This window comes from Xiphophorus hellerii, chromosome 14, assembly GCF_003331165.1.
Source record: "Xiphophorus hellerii strain 12219 chromosome 14, Xiphophorus_hellerii-4.1, whole genome shotgun sequence".
In the NCBI taxonomy this organism is placed as follows: Eukaryota; Metazoa; Chordata; class Actinopteri; order Cyprinodontiformes; family Poeciliidae; genus Xiphophorus; species Xiphophorus hellerii.
The window spans coordinates 12,488,676-12,510,978 of NC_045685.1; the positions used below are offsets into that span (position 1 = coordinate 12,488,676).

Below are 22,303 nucleotides of genomic sequence, written 5' to 3' on the forward strand. Positions count from 1 at the left end.
AGATGGAAAATGGAAGAAAATTAGCATTAGTGAAGTAGGCAATGATTAATATCTAATGTGTGAAGAAAATGTACTGTGGCATGAATGACACGCTGGCACTAGTCCGGGATTCACTGTACTGGGAGCTGCCCAGGGCAGTGATTACTCATCTTCTCACTGCATTAGGAGCGCTTCTGTTTGCCGCAATAAATTATATACATTCTTGGCGTATTTTTAAGATGCCGAGCTAGCACATAATTGACACATAAACATGTTTTTTTTCCTCTTTCCTCTTCACTCCTTCCCATTTATCCCCCTCCACTTTGCCGCTTGTTGGCGGTTCATCAAAACTAACAGGAAATACATAAAACACTCTAATTAATGATTATGGAAGACTGTGGGGTAATGAAAAGTATATGGATGGTTTAGGAGTGCTAAAATCCATTTAATTTCATTTAGGGATGAGAATTAATTAGCTGGTGGAAATGCCGCCAATAAGGAAGGGATTTGAACAAGTGAGGAGTTCAGCGCTCATCATGGTAAGCCATGCTGACAAAAGAATGCAGGGAGTCATCAAAACATGTGACTGTCTTCCAGGCTGTTTAGCATTAACTATTGGTATTAAGTTATATATCTAGTTTTTACATTTTGGCTTGTTTTTGGTTTTCCACAGTGGCAGCAGTTGCCGTTGTTTCATCCTTACATACTTGCATTGTAAAATTGGAATGATTTGAAGTGAGGTTTTTGAGCTTTTCCAGGAGTCCGTACCTTAACTGCACGTGAGATACCTTAACTTGGATGTTTTTCCTCATTGGAGTTAACAGAAATGCACTTTGCAGATGAGCCCACTCAGGCTAGTGGCAGAGTGGGCTCTACTTGGTTTGTCCAAGTAGAGGATGTACAGGCAGAGAAAAATAAAAATATATTTTTTTAAAATCTATCCATTTATCCATTTTTCACATTTTGTCCATGAACTCATCTCATTAGGGTGAGTCTTTCATCCTACAGTTGCAACAATTCTTGACACTATTAGAAATTGATGTGCTAGCATCACCTTACAACACAATCCGGCGTCTAGCGCGCACAGTCGGATCACTAGATCAGCCACCCTGACACAATTTTTTGTTAAAAATATCCACCAGTGCTGCAGGTGCTCCAATTACATAACATGTACTTGGAGCCACAGAGTCGGCACAACTGCCACTCTGACACTGCAATTGTAACTCGGTAACATTAAGTAATCCCAACTGGAGATATTTTATCTGCGCTTATGAAGATTCAGTCATTTCAGTATAATATATGCAAAAAGTGAAAGCAATGGTTTGGACTTTTTCTAATTAATTCCACTTATAATTATTTGACCACTTGGGTATGTTTTTTATTTCTTTGCTGGTAAAAAAAAAAAAAAATCAAACAAACAAAAAAACAGGAATACAATGCTGTCTTGCAGTAGAATCCCAGGAACAGGAGCGTATAAAAAGCAACACACATGCTTCAAAAACCAGGAAGGAATTAATGTTCCATAAACACATTTTTCTACACACCAAGATACATGGACAGAGCACACAAAAAATGTGTTCAAGTAAGAGTAGCAGTGCCTCAACACATTTTAAGCAAGAATTATGGATACATTGCTCAATATTAAAAAACTATTTTACAAAAAGGCTTTGAAGGACTGAGTAGTTGATCACAACATCTGATTTAGTGTGTAAAATTAATGGCAAACAGACAAAGTCATAAATAAATATGGAAATGGTTCTTAAAGTATAAGTAAAACAATAATATATTAAAGAAAACAAATGTACACCAAGCAAAAGATAAGGGGATGCTTTATGCTAGCACAGATTATAAAAAAGTAAAAGTGTCATTTTTGCCATGCTAGGTCTTACAGTTAACTGCATGTAGCCTGCGCCTTTATATTTACCGAACCAAAGATGAGTCTGTCCACAAGCTGCCATTGCTGCATTAAGGTCTGTTTGGCAGTTTTGAGCTATTAGACAATGGATGCCACCAAATCTACAGAAATCCTAGTCGGGGTAGTTTTTCAACTTTCCAAGCATGCTGTGTACTGGATATGTACCACTTAGACTTGACAAGTGTAAGGTTACTTGGAGAGACTTTCTGAAATTTATCGGCACTTTGAGACAAGCGCTGACAACACTTTTTTTTTTTTTTTTCCTCGAGAGTAGCGAAAGTGACACCGTTCTTGAGATGGGAAGGCAATGTGTGAGGAGAGAAAGGAGAGAAGGAGACAGCGAGAGGGAGGGAGAGGTGAGGGATAACAGATTTAGGGGGGGAAACTTTGCTTTTGCGTTTCATCTCTTGAGAGCGGTGACTTCAGCATGGATTAGGCAATGTGTTTGTTCTCTCTGCTCTGTTTTCCTGTTGGAAAGACGAGATGAGTGAATCTGTATTTTGTACACAGTCAAGGTCAGCAAATGCCTTCAGATAATGATATTTCTCTGTAATATTACCTGTGTTGTGAAGCAAGCTATCGGCATGAATAGATGAGGACCCAAAGCACACTGCAAGACGCTGTCGGATTGTTTTGTTTTGTACGCATTTGTTATTTGTGATAAAATTCACGGTTGTTTAAGTTTCTGTGTATAGCACGGCCTACGCTCTCTGCTCGAGGGCAAATACCAATTTAAAGTATGATCTCAATTTTACTTATTTGCTGTGGCATCTTTTCCTTTGAGGGAAATGACAAAGTGCCTTAAGATTCTCTGCTGGAATTTGGCAAATGAGCCTCAGGAAGCAAAAGCAAGAAAATCCCCTTTGAGTGAAGGATACAGGGAGTTGAATCATGGCCATGATAACTTTTCTTCTGGTTCAGAATGTGCTGGCTACTGGAGCTCGTGTTTCTATAATGAACCTCATGGGCTTTTTGCAGGAGACACAGTGAGCCGCCTGAGCTGTGTGCGGTAGCCCTTTCCCATAGCCTCTGGCAACCTAGCACGCTAATGATGCTGTGCTGGTTCAAAGTGTTCCACTGTGCACATCCCCGTGTGAACAGGATACCCAATGTACCATCACGTGTGTGCAGTTGTGTGCGTGGGTGTGGGGGTGTGTGAGAAATGGTGTACAAATCCAGGCGCCCGTTCATTTTCCCTTTCAAGTGTCTGTGATAGAACATGGTACCACAAGTATCTTCATATGAGTATTGTTTTATTTGTGTGTGTGTTTTTTTTAAGCACACAGTGGATTATGTTCTAATTAAAGACAATTTGCTTTGAAGGTTACTGAAATAGCTGACCCATATTTGAAAGGGAAGCTGACCAAGTCACATCGCGGAGACCGAGAAGCTACTCAGTGCAGTTGTGTAAAGTTACTGTATGAAAGCAGCAGACGCTGTTGTTGGAGTTGCAACTTTCTGCTTTAATTAACTGCACCCACAATCTATCAGTCAATCAACATAGATAAAGATAGACACAGAGACAGCTAGACAGACAGACAGATTATACAGAGCTGTTAGAAATCCAAATTAAACACAAATCGTGACTACTGCTCAACTATAACTCACCACAATATTTGTACATGCACATATGAATGTTTATTTAAACTGAAAAAGAACACATACGGATTTCTTTAAATGCTTTTTAAATCTTTAATCTATTCAAAAATGACTTTATATATAGTTAAGTAAAACTGTAAACAAGTACACAAAAGGCCAGATTTTGTTTCGAATGAATTTCTAATTTAGAACACACAAGAATTATTTGTGTCCTCCTATTTAAACAAACAGAATGAGCAATTACAATATTAGCTTATGTTTGAATGAATATTCAGTTGTAACCAAGGCTACGTGCATAATATCAAAGCGCTGTGATTTAAAATGAAACATATTATTAGTGCCCTTAAGGGACAAAACTGAACAATATAGTCTTCCACAAATTAATGTTATAAATAAGGAGAACACGTTTTGTTTACATACATGTTGTACGTTAGCAGAACTTGTTCCTATAAAAGCTTTTTCTTACTGTTCATCAAGATTACTGTATATATACTGTATACTCTCTAACTGTAAGGCCGTTGTGTGTAGTTCACAGTCCACTGCTTTCTCTCAGTGGGTATCTAACCTTTTTATCTGGAGTGAAACAGACAGTGCAGGAGCTCTGGAATTATCCTGACCTCCAAGGCCTGTGCTATACACTTAAGAACTTCTGCTGACGTGCTCCTTAGCTAAAAGTCTTTATACCACATCACCTTCACCGTTTCAATCCCAGCAGCTTCGCTTCCCTTAATGTCAAGGCACTTTTGTGAATTCAGCAGCCGCCTGTTCCACAGAGGAAAAAGGTTAAGGTGCTATGCTTGAGGGTTTTAGGGCAGAAAGCTTCCAGTGGTTCCGCCCAAAATAGTCCCAAAGGGAGCAGAGACTGCAGCTAAAACTGGCTGACCGGGCCACTTTCCAGTAGGTCATTGTCTAAATGTGAGCCAATTAATTTGAGATGCAAGCAGCCGGTCCCACTGATCCCGATGTCTCGCACAAACTGCCACACCGCGAGTTGTGTGTCAGGGCAAAAATATGCTGAGTTAGATGCTGCTGAGCCTCTTGCCTTCAGGGCTGTAGATTCACAAAGCTGATCCCCGAGGTGACAGTTGGTGGTAAACTAGTGGGGCTGCTGCTTCATGATGTTTGATTAGTGCAACTAAAAGACCATGGACTGATAACCAATGATTAGCTATGATAATGAGTCAAGCTTAGGGATTATTTGTCTCAAATAATGGCTAATTTGGTGTTGATCTACTGTATAATCCATCATTTTATTATGCATTTGCAGAGAAATTCCCCACAAGGCCTATTAGCTGCTGTACACTGTTTCAGTTTACAGAGTGGAAAAGAGCTGTAGTTCAAATAAAGTGGCCGCTACGCAGAGGCTCTAGGTTCTGGCTTAAGGAGGCGGCTTTCTGTCAATCAGAACTGGCTTGTTCTGATTTTCGATAAGACCTTGGGTCTGAACGCATAATCTATTGGCAGAGCTACGGATTTTAAAGTAACTTTTTTGTGTGTCTTGCCTGTTGACACAGGCCTGAACCCCCGCAACACTGAACAGGTATGAGAGGAGCAAATATCTGGGAATCTGTAAAAAGAGAGAAAAAATGAAAACAGGCATGAAGATAATTTTGAGCCTAAAGGAATTTATTGCACTGATAGTTGTTTGTTTTTTCTTTTCTATTATTTGGAGAACTGTCAATATTTTTTGTTTTGATATCTTTCTGACATGTGTAAAAATATTTAATGCAATTAATTCTCTGCTAATGGCAGAGAAACAACTAACTGCTACAGAAAAAACTCTTTATCTGCAGTCATTGGTGACCATGCTTACTAGTATTCTTAACACTAGCCTCCACATTTATAGGAGACATCATTGTAAGGAGCTATTATGAGGAAGAAGCTGTAGTCCAGAAAGCAAGGGAAAAGGTCCGAGCAGCGCATACACAGGGGTAATAGTCAGCGCTAAGACCTTCCTGTTGGCTCTAATTTCCGTTTCTGACCAAGCGGTGTATTTCGGAAGACGGTGGATTATCTGTTTCATATAATAATATCAAGACATAGGGAGATTTTTAACAAATATATATTTAAAAAAAAAAACATTTAACAAATCAATTAATCTTAGAAACAAATAATGAAATACACAGAAAACTTGTCTTGATCACAAGATGTATGTTTTACACTTTAGTCATTTAGAGGGTTAGGAGATAAATCTTGTTTTCTTCTTTGGTTGCACTATGATTTATATTCGAGCTTTCAATGTACAAACTGTCCACTGTCGAACAATCCGGCAGTTGCAATTACTGCATATACAACCTATGTTTATCATTTTTTACCAGTATCTAAATGCCACTTTTACAGGAGGCCTGGTCTCAGAGTATTGATTTTTTTTTTTTTATGGTATTATTTTTTCTTTTTTGTCAAAGTCACAGCAGGAATCTGGTACGTCCAATTCATTAAATGCTGCCACACAGCAGGAACAATTTTTCATCATTTATTGTTGATTTCTAATTGCTGCAAAAACCAACATGTGCCAACGAAGTTCAAACACCTGATCATTATGCAAGGTGTCCTTGCTCAGAGAGCGGCTGCTGCGGGTGAACTCTTAGCGGGATGCCTCATTGGGAAGGTAGAAATAGGAAATAAAATCAGCCATCAGACTGACATGAATCTGAGGTAGGGTTACATCACAGCTAATTTGAAAAGACAAGCAAGCTAAAGATCAATGGCATAACAAAGGCAGGGATGTACGCTCTCTGGTGTGTTAATTCAAACGTGCCGCGAACTGAGTTCATCATTTTTCCTGACAGATGCTTTCATCCTGCATTAAAACACGTGGCTCAGTGACCAATGCATTAATAATTTCTTTGAATTTCAAATAGGCTGTGCAGTTGTTTTTGTGAGCCAGAGCTAATGATGAGAGCAGGAGGTACACTTAGCTTTAGTAAAAGTTTTAAAGTTGTCATTAAATAAAAGGAGGGAAACCTCAATGGTCAAGTCACCACAACCAGCCAACTCAAAATTAAAAGAATGTTTGTCATATTTAGAAAAAAAAAACAAAGAAAACCTGTCATTCCAATTATACAAACATGTATAATTTTAGGTAATGTCTTGAAATACTTGATGACATCAGAGAAAAAGGATTTACAAAGTCGTGTCTTATTTGTTTTTCCAGGGATGGAAATAGAGTGGAGCATGTTAAACAATGGTACAAGATGAAGAAAATATATCTTTATCTGATGCTTTGTCTGTTTTCGTTTCCACTTGTAAATTTCTGGAACTATTTAAGAATGCTGTGAAGACATTCTTAAATAGGTTTAAAATTACCGTTACCTTTAACGTTCCAATACTGGAACGTATTGGAACGTTTTTCGTTCCAATACGTTCCAATACTGGAACGTTAGCCGCTATTGGACGACTTTCATTTTATAGAATCCGATCAGCGACTGGTTGGTCAGACATTCTAATCTACTATATTAATTTGATCAGTGAATATGTCATGCCTAGACATCACTAGGTGACACCGACAACAACAATTAAGAGTGGGCTCTTTTAGAAAGGAAAGATCAGTTAAATAATGTTAACCTTTACTAAGTTTTTACAATTGGTAAGATATTTAAAATTGAGGTTGAAAAGTGCACGCAGATGTTAAAAGTTATTTAAAAAATCTTGAATTTTCTGTTTCATTCCAAGCAATATAAGGTTTGCAGAGCAGGGCATTGTTCACAGCCTTGGGGAATCCTACAGTTAGTGTAACTATGATGACAGTGTTTAGATGAAGATTGAAAATAACAATCTTCCTTTACGTGTTCACAAACAGCTAGTTTAGATCTTTTGTAGTGAGATTCTGCCTGACCCACATTCGATGCTGCTGCAGAACTGAAAGTCAAACACTTAAGAGTGGATCTTAATTGTCAATACAAATGTTTACTTAATGTTTGGCAGAGCTAGAATTGACTGACAAGTAACAGCTGATCTGGCAGACTGTACAACTGGCAGCCTCAACCAAGGCCACTTTTACATGAAATGGATATTGTTCAGCTGAGAAATAGCAAATAAACCAGTAATCAAATGGTTTGTTGAGTAACTGTAGTAGTTTTCTCACCCATTGATATGAACATTTTGAGTTAAATTTATTTTGTAGTTAGTCCAAACTACTAACTAGTTTGGACTAACTAACTAGACGTCTGATTGTCTTTATAACTTCCACCATTCTGATTACCTAGTTTCCAATAAGCTCACTTATTGGAACTAATAAGTGAGCTTATTAGTTCCAATAAGTTCCTTACTTGCTTCTTTCTACAAGTAAGGGAACTATTACTAATAGATATAAATTTCATGGATAATAACTTTTAAAACAAACCTCCATTAAAAAAAAACATGGCAAAATTCAGATGAGCTGTCATTTGGTGGTAATTTGGTGTATCCAAAAGTCGGATGTTTAAACAATCTGATCAAATATCATGTCTCATAAAGAAGCTGTCTGTTGTGTGAAATGTTTTCCATTTGTGCCCCCAGCAATTTGAATGCAATATTCAGTCATGGCACTGAAACTAGTGAGTCACCAATAGTGAGTAATTTATTCACACATCCTATCTTAACAATGAGAGGATTTGCTCATCATAATAGATTTGTATAATAAAAAAAAAAAATCTTAAAGTTTACACACACCTGCACAGAAAAAAATACATGTCCAGGTTGATGGCACAAGATGGTCAAAAAGTCAAAGCATTTTCTCCACAACAACTTGAAGAGTTCATGCATGACGAAAGTCAGAATTGATCCTTTGCAAGCCCATCCAAGATTTTATTTTTAATTCCTTGGGCTGATCGACGTATATTTAGAATCATGCTAGGATTTATTACCAAAAACAAACAAATGCCTACATTCCCCAGGAAGGAATGGATCATGAATATTCACAGCAGGACCAGAGCGTGTTTGTGCGGTGTTCTAGGGGGAAGTGCCACTTGCTTTTCAAAACTGTGACAAGATCAACTTTTATGAAGTGAGTGTAGGTTGGCTGGGTGGGAGGTCCATCTGGCACGATGGGATGCCCTTGTCATTGAGGGGGGACACAGCATGGACGTGAGCAAGGAGCAAGGCGACAGATGCTAAATCCGAAAAAAAAGAAAGAACAACAAACAAAAGTAAAGTACATGCAACAACAGGAGCTACAGCTGGCACCTGAGGGTGGCATATCCTTGACATGTACCCTGTTTGCTTGATAAGAAAGTGAAAGACAAGAGTGTAAGAAGCAAATATGTGGGTACGAGCGACTGTGTGTTTTTGGCATTTGTGTGGTAGACTTTTTTTTTTCTTTTTTCTTTTTCCTGCTGCCTCAGCTCCTTGGCTGTGTAGGCCTGTCGCCGAGGGGCCCCTGCCCTGGCCCCAAATCAGCTGCCGAGCTGTGTCCACTCAGCACTTCCCCAAGCTGCTGGTAAATTAGTCGCAGCAATATGCCACAAAGTTCCTCTCAACCTTCTCTCTTGTGGGCAATTGTTCATGTCCTTGAGGAAAGCAAGTGTGTGTACACTGTGTTTTGTCTGTGTGTGTGTTCACTGTTGTGAATGTATTCCTTGTAGGAAGCAAAGAAGAAAACTAGGTATTAATTTAAACTCCAACTTAGTGCAAATACAAAAAAAAAATACAGCTCAGAGATTTATTTCCCAACTTATATTTTTGTTGGTAGATATTTTTGTACAGTGTATTATGTTTACACCTTTTATTGAAAGTACTTTTTGTCACTTTTAATCTGGTGTTCCTCTTATGTTTTGTTATGCTCTGCTTAGTTATTTGTGTGTGTGTTTTTTAATCATTTCATCAGCAATTCCCCTCAGTTTCCTTCACCTGTATGGCTTCCCTCACAGCTGCAGTCTGCCAAACATGTCGCCCAATATATAAAACTTTCAGTTACCTGTTTGTTGTCCTTCCAGGTTTCAATGTAGATGCAGCCGTAGCTGTCAGTAGCTGTAGCTGCTGAGAGATACATGTTTTGTATTTCCGTTATGTTAATGGTTCACAGACTCTTTACAATATTCATTCAGCTCTGCTCTTTTCCAGTTTTTCAGTTGTGTCCTGCTGCCTTTGTAAGAGAAAGACGCTATGTTAAATTGTTTTCAGCCTGTTTGAGCTTCTTTTTTTTCATCCTCCTTCAACTGTACAACTGTAAAATACTGAGGTAAAAGGACTGATTTGGTCTGTTGTAAGATATTTAACAGTCGATAGAAGTTCTGACATGAAATAAACAGACTCCTAAAATTTTCACTTGTACATAATAAAAGTTATGTTCAATGTGAGTCAATGTGAGCTACCCTCCCTGCTGTTTTCCTGTTAATCAGCAGGTGTCGCTACATAGTTAAAATGGCTGCAGAAAACAAGACGTTCCAGCTTGTGCACTACGAAATTACACAATTTCGACTTGTACAAGAAGCTTAATAACTAGAAACAGAATAGCCTATGATGACAGTTAAAACAAATACCAATCTTGCTCTTTTACATCCTAAATATGGTCTAAGCATCTGCACCAAATCTTTTAAGTAGGGCAGATTAGAATGCTCAGTTTCTAGTTATTCATAGTCAGTTCTTTTGAGAGTACAGTTATTGCTATAGGTCACAACTTTTTTTTTTTTTAGTAGAGAAACGCCTTAGTACTGTCACAAAGTTGTTTTTGGTAACCGCTGAAGGAGCAGAGGCTTGGTACATGAGACACTGTCTGGATAAAGCACAAGGTAGTAGGTCTCCACTGCTTCACTACATCTCAGGGGTTCTAAAGTCAAAACTAATAATTGTACAAGTAGTTTCAAGATATTGCAGCCCAGACATGAAAATGTTTACTTATCCGTGTCATAATTACGTTTCCGTCTTTTAAAGTATGAGCATGAAGTATGGAGATCATGTTAATGTGCATAAATAAAAATATGAAGCTTAAATGGACCCAGTTTCCTGACTGTGGTGGTACAGCCTCTCGCAGCGGGTGGTGGAATTAACAAGGCTCCTGGCTCCAAAAGCACACTGGGGGGGCAACCCCTTGTGGCTGCAGTGCCTCTTTCAGGGCTTGGCTGCCTTTGCTGTCTTAACCACCAGCAGATCAGGGAGAGAAAAAAAAAAGACAGAAAGAGAGAGAAGCATGGATTCTATGATCCATAACTCCCAGTGGTGCATCAGATCACTAAAGTAGACCTCCGGCCTGAGGCTTATGGTAGGTGTGCAGGTTCCATGTTTTTTATATCCCTGTTTCAAGGCTTTATCATGCTAATTATTGCCTATAAATCCATGCACTTTAAAAAATGCAGCAGCATTTATTTAAGTTTCCCTGCATGACCAACATAAAAAATATAGTAAAAATAGTCGTTACTGTTTTGCGATAGCAGCATTTAACGTCTCAAGGACGTTCGTAAATTTGAACATCATAATAAGCTTTCATTATTTGACTAAATTGGTTCCAAAAGTTAAAATCATGCATTATATAGATGTATTTCGCACAGAGTATGAAGACTTTTCAGCAAACTAAAACCCAACATTTTTCCGAAAACTGGAAAGAAAAACTATTCGGCTTCTGTAATTATGAAGCTTGTACAAGTCGAAATTGTGTAATTTTGTAGTGTACAAGCTGGAACGTCTTGTTTTCTGCAGCCATTTTAATTATGTAGCGACACCTGCTGATTAACAGGAGAACAGCAGCGAGTGTAGCTCTGTCAATACAATCATTTTCAATCTACATTCACACACACTTCAAAGACAAGATATTTAATGTTCAGCCAAACAGAACAAGGCTATTTGCAAAACCAACATAAGCTGCAAAACCAACTTATGGTTGTGTTGCTGGCATTCACTCGTTGATGCCAGCAACACGTTCCAAAAATAAGAATGCCCATGACCTTTGGTCCCTCAGGTGGCACTGCATTAAAAACCAACAGCATTCTGTCGATTTTAACAACATGCATGTCAGGCAACCAAAGGCATGTCAGGAAACCAATGTCAGTGAACACAATCCGTCGCTACATCTAAAAGTGCACCGTACATCAAGATGGAAAAAAAAAGGGAAACCATTTCACCTACAAAACTCCAGCAATTAGAGTCCTCAGTTACCCAAACACCTATTGAGTGTTGCTAAAAGGAATAGTTATGTAACACAGTGGCATACATGCCTCTGCACCAACATTTTTGGAATGTGTTGCAGACATCAAAATCCAAATGCGTGAATAATGGCAAGACAACTATGAAGCTTATCCATTTTATCATTAAATATCTTTTATTTGTAGTAAATTCAATTAAATATAGGTTGAAAAGGGACTCACAAATCACTGTATTCTGTTTTTTATTTATGTTTTGCACAACCTCCCAACTTCACCGGAAATGGGTTGTATGTTCTGTCTCTCTTATTCAGCTTCTATTCTAATGTAATGCCATCCATCTTTTTTTCTCATTGTTCAAGTCTTGTTCACATATATTGATGGTCAGAAAAGAAAATATTGCCAATTTATTGGTCGTAGAACCCCTGAGAACATTTTGGTCAATGGGGTCGGAATCCTCTTGTGGACAAAAGAAGCTGATAAGACAGAAAAGTATAAAGCATACTTTTCTGTAATTATGAAAAGTAGACTTGCCTCTTCAGGCACTTAAAACAGATACTTTTGTCATGAGAGACTGAACGGGGGGAAGCAAAGAAATCTGAACGGCACACTGCTGGAATCCAACTCACCCCTTCTCAGCTTTCAACACATTAAAACGGAAATGTAGTCGAAATCTGAAAGTGCTGAGCATTTTGAGGTTGCGCTATTGATGCAGGCCTTGGATCAATTGCCCTTCCTGTCCAGCCTCTGCCAAACTGAGAGCAACTGTTTGGCGGTAAGTTTGCATTTAAAGTTTATGTGTAAAGACATCGATCCGCACACAATTTTATATCACAAGGGATTGTGTGCATTGAGCAACAAACAACAAATGTAGGCTGAAGTAGTGGAATGTGCAGGCCTACACTCAACTGATTTTAATTCAAGGCAAACCATATTTATTCCCCCGTACTGCAGGTAATCCTTTGTATATACAATATTCAATGTTTAATTCCCTCAACACATTGTTAGGGCGTAAATTTTAGAATCCAACCAGCATTCCTGGGGAGTTGTAAGTGAAGTAAGAACACATTGGCTCTGCTTGAAATAGCCTGGGGAGATGTAATGCTACATTTTTATGCAGATAAAGCACTCCTGACTCTCGCATATAGAAGCCTGAGAGATGAAGTGCTGATACCATGAGTTCTGTGGATTTTGCTTTGTTTAATTTGGCTGCATGCAATTCTCTCAGCTCACCTGGGCTCTTTTCACCTTTCCTCTTGGCTACTGAATATTGTTTCCCTCGGATCTCTTCTATTTGTATGCTGGGAAGCACCTGGTCAAGTTAATACCATTCATCAGGAACCTTTAGCATATCAAATGCCTTCTGTCAAGGATTGTTTGCATATCCTCTTGTCTTTCCAAAAAGGGGGGGAAAAAAAAAAACCTTCGATGGTAGATGCAAGAAAATTAACAACGTGTTCTGCATGCAGAAGCAAATACGAAAGACTACAGGTGTTATGGACTTGGACGATCTGTTGTGTCCTTGCATTGTTGGTGCTCTATACCAGAGCCAGTGACCTGAAGCATGAAAAGTTGATTCACTGTTGTGCTCAAAGTTGTTTTCCCCACTGGCTTAGATGCTGTTGGAATCTCATTAGTGCGTCCTTATAAATTCACTACACTTTTCCTGCTGTCAGTAACTGTCATGGAATTTTAAATGCACTGCTACTTAAGAAAAATGCCTCACACCGTGCCATCATTTTATCCAAGCCAATTAACTAATATGGTGTTAAAAATGTTGCTAGGTTTTACAGATTTATATTTGAATGTGTTGGAGCTGCGGTGACATCTGATTGAAGACAGTAAGGCAATCCATGAAAGCTGTTATGCTTGCTGCAGTTTTCATTTTCATGCAGTAAGGCACTTGTGCCAACAGAACGGCAGAAATTGATTCTTTTTAATGTCACAGCTGGTGCAGTCTTCTTGAGTCACTGTGTTACATACATTCTTTATCAGAATGAGCGGTGCAAAAAGATTAATGCAGCTGAAGATTATACTTTTTTCAAAGGTTCGAGCTAAACTTTTTCAAACATATAAGGGTGCGCTACCTCCATTAATTTGTATTCCTGGACAGCTGAGCATACAGGAATGTTTCATGAGACTTAACTTCTGGTATGTGGTTAGAAGATGACATTGAACTGGAAAGGCCTTAAAGCATTTAGCGTTTTCTCTAAGGTTAATACGGAATTTATGATTGATGCTGTTTTGTTCTGTGCTGAACACATTTGCCCACTTCCCTTCTTGCTACTGGTAGATGGAGGAAGATGTTGAAATTATTGGTGGAGGTAGAGGAATCTGACATATAGAGACAAACTGCATAGTCTGATTGGATTGATATGTCCTACCAGTGTGGCAGTGTTGAGATTTTCTTCACTTAAATAGTCACTTAAACTGTTATAAAAGGGAGCCTAATCTAAGGTGCCGTGTGAAAAGTTACAAAGTCAGAAATTAACAGCAATAATTTGTCCTATTAAAAGAATTTTAATTTTTCAGCGTCATATTATTAGTTATACATGCAATAACAAAATGAGTGAAATCAGCTAAAAACTTAGGTTTATCTAACTACTCAAACGTTCTAATACAATTCACATTGACTAAAAAATAAAGTTTGTTCACAAAACGTGCAAGTTGCTGGTCAATGAAAAACTCTGCATCCCAACAGTGAGCTAAAATGGAAACAGAGGAAAGTACAGAAAGAGAAAATTATAGCGCCATAAATAAACTGTTGTCTAGACGAGTGAGTCACATTATGTGTTTACCGGTTTTTAGCCCTTTTCTGGGCTCACTTTTGTTTCCATTATCACCGTGGAGGAAAATAGAGAGAGGCATCTTCTTTTTGTCCACTACATTATCATTATTTGTTAAATGACTCATAATTGGTTTGGGTGAACATGAAACATTTTGATGTTGCTGCAAGTAGGGTCATTCTTACAAAGTGTCCTTTTCTTTGAACTGACAGGAAGGGCATTCAAAAAAGGGTTCATTAAAACCTCTGAGAGACTACTTGGGGACACATGAGTAATGGTGATGATGTAAGTCATGAGGGCTGCAAAAGTCAAGGTGTGAATTGGTGTTAAGCTGCCATTACAAGATAGTGTATACTAGGAAAAAATGACTGCAGCACTTTATTCAGTGCATGTCTAAACATCCAACTTTCTCTCTGGCTTTCTCCAGTCCAACAAATAATGTTGACTTATAAAATATAAAATATTCATGCGTGGCTTCGCCAACAGGATGATAAAACTGCTATTTGATCGGGATCTTGCTGCGAAGGCATAATGTTTGGAATATACATTTGCAGGGTCTGATGAGCGCAATAACAATGCAAGGCAAAACTGCTGGTTCGGCAACCACAACAGACGCTGCAGATTGCATTGCACCATCTAGTATATTTTACTTTTAATCAGGCAAGGCCCAGAGTCTAACGACGAAAACAAAGTGCAACATCAACGGTAATGATAATAGCTCTCATGATTAAGAAAGCAACGTGCTAGTAAAGAGTGAAAGAGTTTTGCAGTGACAAGAAACACATTTACTATCCATATGGTAGCCTGTTGAACCCCATAACTCACGCAGCAAAGCGTAGCAGGGAGAAACCTGGGAGGAGCATTAAACAAGCAAGCAGAACAATAAAAATGCTCAAGTAAGACTTACAATTACCCCTTTATAAATCAAAGGCACAGTATCCAACTCAAATCTTATACAAATCATGGAAGTACCTCTTGGCACTAAAAGTCTCAGCACAATCAGTGAGTAATTAGTCCACTCGCAGTTTCAACAGTGACACTATATGGAGACACTGAAATAGCGCGTCACAAATTAGAGGTGATGGTAATCTCAACAGAAATGTGCTGAGAAGTGGAAAAGTGGGGCAGATGGCAGAGACTTCATCGCTGCCCTGTTCAGTTGCACACCAAGTAGTTATGCCAGAACAAAATCATCCCCCCTTCCCCATGTGACCAATTATCAGGGTTTCACCTAGGGCTGATAGTAATGCTACTGATGGTGGGCGGATGGACGAACGAGGCAGAGGGAAGGAGGGAGGGTGAAGATGGTAGCACCTGTTACTGAAGTGAAATGCATTCTTTTGTATTGTTGTCTTGAGAATGTGTCTGTTCTCTCGTTTTACTCGATTGTTACTTCTTAGGTGTCAAGCAGCGCCTACAACAAAGGGTGACTCGGCAACCAGATAAATGCGCTATTAGCAGGCGAGGGATGGTTGGAGGTTGTTTGTAAGAAGTGTGATCAGCAAATGCTTGGCCTTTGATGCCAACAGCTTCAACCTCCTCTTTGTGAAATGATTGTTAGACCCTTTAGATGCCTCACAAAGCCAATTGCTGTCTGAGCTCAACAGGGACTCGCACCTTCAAAAGCCAATGGGGAAACTGTGTTTATTGGATTTGGAAGGAACCTGGCCAAAGATAAGGTGAATTATCCAATTGTGTCATGTGTCAGAAGGGAAACTGAGTGTGAAATACAACCACTTTGATAAGAGAAAACTAAAGCAAATCACCAGCACAGATTAGTGTTGAATTACTGGAATGAGTTAATGCCTAAAGGCTTCCCATGAAATATTTATCTTCTACATTGCTTAACGTACTCAGTGATTACCTTTGACAGTGAAAGATACATTTGATTAAGATCAAATTTCCATTTAGAATAAAACTATTTAGCTAATAAAGCCATACGGAAAATCACTGCTTGTCTAACTTGAATGCTTCCTCTGCCGTTGTGTCACAAAAATAACCCTAATATCTGCCACAACTGTCTTTACTAAGCATCAGCTAGCTTTGGCTGATAAATATTTAGTAAAACTCTGGCTGTCAGAATATTCTGCTCCATTTAGAATATAAAAAAATAGCTTAAAAGAGGATTTGGGATGTGGATCAAAATTCAAAATTAGTGCCTAGTGATGTCTTTCAACAATTTGTCTTCAAATTCTGACATTTTGCTACATCATCTTTTTAATTAGCACTGAAAATATAACCTGTACCAAAGCTTCTCTCTTTTAAAGAGACCCACTAAAATCCACCTAAAATTTGAATACTTTTTTCTGTAACTAAAATAAATATTGAGAATTTTGAAATTGAGTGAGTGGAAGAAAACTAAGAAAAATATTGTTTTAATATTTTTCAATAAAAAAACTAATGTATTGTCATTATTACATTGTATGTATGTTATTTTATGTTTCATACTCTTATATTTATTTTTTACATTTTAAGGGTCTAAAATATATTTGCCCTTTAAATAGCAATTAACCAGAACAGGTCAGGCCATTTTTTTCTCTGCTACCGAGAGCTGACAAATGTAATATTTAAAATGTGTATCAGCTGTAGAGTGAATGACAAATATAACTCCTCAGACTTGTATTCAAAGCGGGAAGTCTGACACCAGTGTCACTGCTCCACCTGGCCTGTGCGTCTGCTGTCACCTTTGGGAGCAAGCTGAAGTGTCGATCAGCCAAACTGTCATTAGGCCACAGAACAGTTCCGCTCTGCCAACCTTAAATCACTGCCAAGACCATTTTTTTTTATATATGCATGCATCTCCTTCTCTTCAGTTGCTCCTTCTCCCCTCTCTCTCTCTCTTTGTCTCTCCTCCTTCCTTCCTTTCTTTCTTTCTTTCTCATCTCACATTCCTCTGTCCTCCATGCCACCTGTCTCACATCCGCAGAGATCAAGTGTGAAGTTTCTAACTTTTGTCACTAGGACAAGAGTACATCAATGGTGTACGTGTAGAGGCAAGTGATGCCAGAGACTCGTGGGGTCTTCAGGCCTGCTGGACCTCCCGTTTTTTCCCCCCACACCAGTCCACCCGTTGCTGGGCTGAAGAGGGGCCATCTGTTGAGTGTCTGTGCGTCTGCCTTCCCAACCCACACAAGGACCTCTCTCTATGGCACAAGTTCATCTAGAGTGCAAACCAAATGCAACCCATTTTGTATTTGACAGATGGACATTCTTAATAATAAAAAAAAAGGGGGGGGGGGGTTACGGTTTAGTCGTGCTGCTATGTGATTTGGCTGTAGAGAAGCCAATAATGAATGCATTGTTTCTTCCCTTCTTCTCTTTTGGAGTGGGGGGAGGTGGAGATGCACTTCCCTGAAAATCTATTATTAAAGATTTAATACAATGTACCACAGCAAATAATATGTGATGTAACAGACAGCAGTCACCTTTTGCTGCGCACCGAAGACAGAATAAGGCATTGTCATCTGTTCCGCTACAACAAGAACTGTTTGGCCATATTGACTCTGAACTTGATCTGTGTGTGGGCGTGCGCGCATGTGTGTGTGTGTGTGTTGAGAGCCGGAGGACAGGAATGAGGGACCAGCATCTATACAGCATTAACTCCTCATGCGTTATCATGCAGCACATTGTTTAGTCTGCCGTTGGAGCCTAGGGGGAGGTAACCAGAAGTGACTGTTTTTTTTTTTTGTTTTTTTTTTATGAGTCCAAACAATGTATAATATGCTGGATTATCGAGTAATTTTTTTTACAAATGCTGATATAAAGAATGGTTGATAAAGAGCTTTTGCAATATTGCATGCAGTTCCATAAAGACATTTAGAGGTGTAAAATATTCAAAAGTGCCCCTGAAAGCTTTGATGAAGAAAGGAACGAGGGGTGATGAAACTGCTTGTTTGCTGCTAAACACATATCTGAGTTCATTTGGAGGTATTGATTGGTTTGCTGTGACTTTCATGCACATTTGGCATTGCTCATGTAAAGAAAATCCTCCCCTTCCTCCAAGTTGTCTGCTCTCACGTGTGCCACGTCGAGGCATGTCATTACAATCCTTTTTCTAGTTTGAGTGTTTGTGCCAATTTATCATTTTACACTTTGTGAGCTGCTGAGAATAGATGTTCTGCTACAAACTTTTAAACTCCCCATAATCATTTCATTTTGCAGCGTTAAATTGCACTCTGAAAGCTTAAGACGCAGAGAAATGACGTCCAACGAGGCTGTGAAGTCGTAAACGTCTAGTGTCTTGAGGTTATCCTATTTTACAAAAAAAATTACAAAAAAATGAAAAAAAAATCAATAGCAATGAGCCCATTCCACTCACAAAGTTTTACCTGGCTGCAATGTGAAATAGATGTTTCTTTTTTGTTGTTTGACTAAAATGTTTTACTTTGTTGCCTTTCTTACCACACCTGAATCAAACGCTGTTTCATTAACATCTTTCTACAGAATTTTGTCAGGCTGACAAAATAGTTGGACTATTTGAATCAGTTATGTTGGAGCATTGACACATCTAAAAACTGCTGGTTTTGGATGCTGGTATTTAGTGCTCCAAGATAGCTGAGTTTCTGCTAGCTTCAGGAAATGGATGTCAATTAGTTAATTTTATTCTGGAGATTTATATCTATATCATGGTAAATGGTTTGTAGATGAACCCGAATGCAGATAGATGGAGGCAGCCAGTGAATTTGAAGGTTTAGTGAAAAAACAAACTTACAAAAAGAATAAATAATAAAACATTTTTAAAAAATCACGGGACGCCAGGGCAGAAACAACAATGAGAACACAGGATGGAATAAGGAAGTAACGAGAGGAGCCAGCAAAGAGTGACTGAGAAAGAGGTGCTTAAGTACTGGGAGGTTGAATGCTGAAACAACAGACTTGGGTTGTTGGGTTAATGGGTTGCAGGTGTGGGGAGAAAGCAGGAGGCAGGCTAACGTGAGAGAGAAAGGTGGCACAGTGGGAGTACACTGGGAACTAGGAAATGAATATAACAAAAATAACTAAAGAAACATCAATGAACTAGAGTAACTAAAAAAAGGACTAGATACAAGAAATAAACACAACTAGAATCACTAAGAAGTGAAAATAGAAACCAGGCAGATTTAACTGAGATAAGAAACAAGGGAGTAATAGAAAAACCACTAATTATCCATTTTTAGCCTCAAGCACCTCAGGATCATTCACTGCTCATGCATCATAAACCTTCAAAACCAGTAACTTATATACCACCATACTTCATTGGCCTGACAATCCTGTTCTCTCTATCTCCAGTCAATCTCCTGCTCTTCTTTTAAGAGTCGCCAGCTTTTTCTGGACATTCAAATATCCCACAAATTTTACAATGTACCTTCTGCATTTGGACCACGTTGCAAAGCTCACATAACTTGAAGTTGGTGATGAATATTTCTGCAAATTTGTTTGGGCAAACTTCTAACTGGGTGTGGAAATGATCTGTGCAATTATGCAAAGCAACTGTGATTGTTTAGCAAATATAAAAAAAAATAAGCTGAGTTGTTTTTCTTGACTGGAAAATCAAACTGTCTCATAACTGAAAGTAATCTGATGACAGCTGTCATTTGCAACTCATCACAGAAAGGACGTGTGTGTGTGTGTGTGTGGGTGGGCATGTAGGGGTGGGGGCGTCTTTGTGTGTGTCTTTTTCAAAACTCGGAGACTAAAAAGCAGAGCTAACTGTTATATTCAGAGGAATCCTATTCATTCCACTGTGTCATTTAACTTAATGCTAGGATCCTCCAAAGCACTTTGTGAACTCTAATTAGAAAGCACACAACATGGCTATAAATAAAAGGAGGCAACATACATCTTCTTAGCACACATTAGTTCAGTATCTTTACATATCTAAGTCTTTTAGTGCACCAACATGGCTCATTTTAATCCTCTTATAATCATCCAGCAAGGTCACCCCTCCATATTCTCTCGCTGTTGTAGAAAATAGGTTTTCGAGGTCTACTAATTGCATTTTTTTTCTTCAGAAATCCATCTTATGCTGATTATTTTCAAAAAAAGTATGTGGCTGGTAAGGACATGACATTACTCCACTTAAAGCCTGCACAAAAAGAGAACTATTGCCAGTCCAGAGGATTAACTGTGATTAGATACCATAATTAAACAAGGTTATTGTTTCCTATAGTCAATTGGCTTATGTATTTGTTTTAATTGGCTCCAAAATTCCAGCAAGATGTTGTATGTTACTCATACTAGAATTTGTTAGCTGAGGACAATAGTGTATTTAGCATGTGGAGCCTGACATGCCCCAATTCAGAGAAGCAGCCAGAGAGTACATGCACAGACAGAAAAATGCAGGATATTGGTCTGAATTGGAGAAGAGGCAAAACACAATTCATGCACCTTAATCAAGGCCTGCTTAAAAAAAAAAAAAAAAGTGAGAGGTTCTTTGTAGTATAAAATTTATTTTAAACCAATTAGTGAAATTATATTAAAAAAAATATACTGTATATTTACCACATTGTGTCACTCAGCAGCGATCTCACAAACACTCATTTTCAGCCATATATATTAAAAAAAACGTGAAATGAAACACTCATTAAGCCGGATTACCAAACTGTTCTAAATTGTGCTTCTTCCTCTATGAGGAGCTTTCTAACATCTTCAGCATATCACCAATAATTTTAGTGTTCAATAAAAACACAAAAACCTGCACTGTAGTGATTCATAAGGGAAGTGACAATTTAAAGGCACGGGCGCAAAAAATATCTTCACCTACCAAATGGTCTTTGAATCACCGCAAATGATCAAATAATTTTGCAGCAGTGACACACAGGCCTTCATGGCAAAGGTGTGTTTGTTTGTTTGTTTGGTTTTTTTTGGCTGCACAGGAAGTATGTTTATTTTTTATCTGAGCATCTTTTGAGGATATCTCTCTACCAGCTTTGCCCATATAGACTGAAATGTTTACCCTTTGTTTGTTTACTTTATTTAAAATCATAACCAAAATGTGCTTTATGTATGGGGCACTATATATTTATAGCATGATTGAGCTACTTTGATAGAAATATTAATTGTAGGTGTGAATTTGTGATGATCATGTGCTGTGTCTAAGTTTAATATTACCTTGCTTTTCAAGAAAAAGAGCATAAGCCTTTAGTCTCCTTTTCAAATTGAAAATTTCCAGTTCCATCTCTAAGCATGACACAAAGGACAACAATTCATTTGAAGGCCTTTCCTTACCGGTTGTTACAGTCACTGACCTCTAGGGGCTCTCTTCATGAGCTCTCTCTCTCTTTGTGTTTCAGTTCTACCTGGCTGCCACAGGTGCAATGTGTTGGAGCTCGTCAGCCACCCCATAAAGAGCTTCATAACAGAGATGTGGGATCCCTTGTTTCCCTGGGCCTTGATCTGAAGTGATCTTGTCTGTCTGGTGACTGTTTGTGGGGACTTAAATGATACCATTTAAGATACCATTTGCTAGTGATGGTGAGATGAAGCCTCATGAGGCATTGAACCACTTGAGCCAACTGGTTCGAGAAAGGGTTCATTTCTTGAAGCTTCATGTGCACACAAAACCACCTACTGGCCAGGTGTATAATCACAGCCAGCTGTATCTTAATACGTGTGATGCATTGAATTTTTGTTTATTATGGCTCTTGGGAATGACTTCACAAAAGGTGTAGGACGAAATCATTTGTCTACATAAATTATGTATACACATATGTGTATAATAAAATATTGTTTGAATGTATTCTCTGTGTGTAATTATTCCCAAAATAGTAGCGTCATGTGATATGGCATGTTGTGTAATAATGTTTTTCTGTGACTCTAGAAAAATGGCCTGGGCCTAATCAGGCAGAGGACAGTGAAAGTGCTTGTGGAACTAGGGAGGGGGTAGTGAATAGGCTAATGCTTGTGTAACTTGGATGATTTCATGCATTTTTATTAAGAAACAACAATTTCTCCACAGTTTTTGGTTTCAAACGATTTCTCTTTTTTGACACTAC

The 22,303-nt window shown here is 38.5% G+C and overlaps 1 long non-coding RNA gene across 1 annotated transcript in view; it reads left to right on the top strand.

Annotated features, from left to right (window-relative positions):
- LOC116732230 (uncharacterized) overlaps positions 1 to 21,859 on the top strand; it is a 30,141-nt gene extending 8,282 nt beyond the window's left edge. The window contains exon 3 of the long non-coding RNA XR_004341743.1: positions 21,602 to 21,859. This is a non-coding gene — a long non-coding RNA (uncharacterized LOC116732230). The remainder of the gene's footprint in view (positions 1 to 21,601) is intronic.
- The last annotated feature ends 444 nt before the right edge of the window (positions 21,860 to 22,303 follow it).